Here is a 2,365-nt window from a genome sequence, read left to right on the forward strand (position 1 = left end):
TGTAGAAGAGACATGAAGAATAGGGGACACATGTTGATGTAGAAGAGACATGAAGAAGAGGGGACACATGCTGATGTAGAAGAGACATGAAGAAGAGGGGACACATGTTGATGTAGAAGAGACATGAGGAAGTGGATTTTGCATAATAGGTGACCTTTAAAGTTCAAAAAGCTCTCTATTGTTCTCATACTGCCTGTGCTGCAGTACCTCTTTTCACCCTCTGTCTGAAACCAGAGCCCAGTCTGCTCTGATTGGTTAGCTGACCGGCCCTGTTGTGATTTGTCGACCACTTAGAGATGTCCCGCCTCTTAGCCTATCACGTACAATGTGTTTTAGTGCCAGCCAATAGAAGCGCGAGTGTGACATAATGATGTCACTCTGTGGGAAACTCCCTCTGCAGGAACACAGGGATTTTAGCCTTTTGCAGACCATTTACATGCACTAAAACCTATATAGCACGCTACAGGGAAGGGAAAACCCCAAAAAGCAGAATAGGTTAAATACAAAAAGAAGATCTAAATACAGTAAAAAAAAAAAAAGGACAAAATACTAGAACTTAAAGTGTAGAGCTGTGCAGATTTTAAATGTAGTATTGTTGAATAGAAATGTGTGTGTTCATTGATACAGTAAAGTCTCTCATCACTGTTTGTCTCCATTTCTAGATAATCCAACAATGATCTTAAACATCACCAGGGGGACGATGGTGGTTCTGGTGCTGATAATTCTGCTTCTTCTCTTTCTCTTGATGAGGTAAACTATAAAACGAAATATGTTGATATTCTACTTTGAGTATTGATTTCATACTTTGGGATTTATGATTAAAGCTTTTACTTATTTATCTGTTTGTGTTCTGATTTATTCAGGATGAACAAGGCTGGGAGCTCCACCGCGGAAGCGAATGAACCCATAGAGGGGGTGAGAGACATTATTTTACGCTAGCAACTGGTCGTTAGCAACTGGTTATATTACCTGTCGAAAATATAGGGTGAGTTTAAAAATCTACATTTACCTTATTGACTACTTTCTTATAAAGAACCAACTCACACTGAAAAACTGAAACGTTGACTTTGAATGACACACGATCCTATATTTATTTCTCGTTTCATTTTTTCAGTGTTTGTTGGAAAATGTGTGAAAACATTCGAATGGAAAGACTGAAACGTTGACTTGAATTAAATGTATTATGTCAACAAATGACACATTAGGTATTAGGTTAGTTGAAAGCAATGATATTTAGTTTAACCTAAACTTAATATTAATGCTTTCACCTAACCTAATACAATATGTGTCATTTGTGGACATATTACATTTATTTCAAATTAACGTTTCAGTTTTTTCAGAACAATGTTTTCACACATTTTCCAACAAACACTGAAAAAGGAGCAAAACATAGGAAACGTTGAATTCTGTTTGACCAAAAGTTGTGTTGACGCCTCTGACTCTCCTCTCGTTGTCTCTCCATCAGTTAGACTCTCGTTGTGAGTATGAGAACGACTCAGACCTGAACCTGGTTTCTGCAGAACGGACAGAAGAACCAGAGGAACAGGAGGAGAGCCATGTGTGAATCTTCAGAATCTGAAAGCTTTAATTATTGTTGAAATGAAGCTCAGCGCTCTTACACACTCTTCACAAATCTTCTCTCTTCTGTTTCTCCCCCCCCTAAATCCATCCACCCCAGATAATCACATTATCCCTATGGTGCATTTATTTAAGCAATGTTTACAGTTGTTCAGTCTTATAGGATGTTTAACCCATTTGTATTGCCCTCTCAAGCATGCAGAGTGGTTATTATTTAGAAAATGCAATGTTTTCTTTCATAAAGCACTTAGATTTTGTGTTATCATTATTCCATTCCATTTTGAAATTTATTTGTGGGATATAAAAACTATTCTGTAAGTGTGTCATATTCTTGTTTTTCTAAACCATCAAACTGTTGCACTGATAAGTGTCACATCTTCTGGATTTTACCCATACCAATTTCACTAAAACAGACTAACCAGCGTGAGACTCTGAATTAACTCCTTGACCCGATGAGGTTTAAAATGTGAATATTATTGACATCTGCTGGTGAGCGGCAGGTATTACAACAACAGTCAAGTTGAGGCTCTGGATTCCTGTGTGTGTGTGTGTGTGTGTGTGTGTGTGTGTGTGTGTGTGTGTGTGTGTGTGTGTGTGTGTGTGTGTGTGTGTGTGTGTGTGTGTGTGTGTGTGTGTGTGGCCTCGCATTATTATACTTGTGGGGACCTAAATCTGTTCACACAGTAACATGTGGGGAATCGCCTCCCTTATGGGGACATAATGGAGGTCCCCATAAGGGGAATCATTACTTTTAGGGTGAAGACTTGGTTAGGGTAAGGTTTAGGGT

At 38.6% G+C, this 2,365-nt stretch overlaps 1 long non-coding RNA gene across 1 annotated transcript; it reads left to right on the plus strand.

Moving 5' to 3' along the window:
• The first annotated feature begins 676 nt into the window (after positions 1–676).
• On the plus strand, positions 677–1,537 carry LOC104953211 (uncharacterized). Its single transcript, XR_799196.1, has 3 exons — positions 677–750; positions 864–915; positions 1,466–1,537. It is a non-coding gene; the product is annotated as an uncharacterized lncRNA (long non-coding RNA).
• The last annotated feature ends 828 nt before the right edge of the window (positions 1,538–2,365 follow it).

Source organism: Notothenia coriiceps, unplaced genomic scaffold, assembly GCF_000735185.1.
Source record: "Notothenia coriiceps isolate Sejong01 unplaced genomic scaffold, NC01 NC01_scaffold00021331, whole genome shotgun sequence".
NCBI classification, from domain to species: Eukaryota; Metazoa; Chordata; class Actinopteri; order Perciformes; family Nototheniidae; genus Notothenia; species Notothenia coriiceps.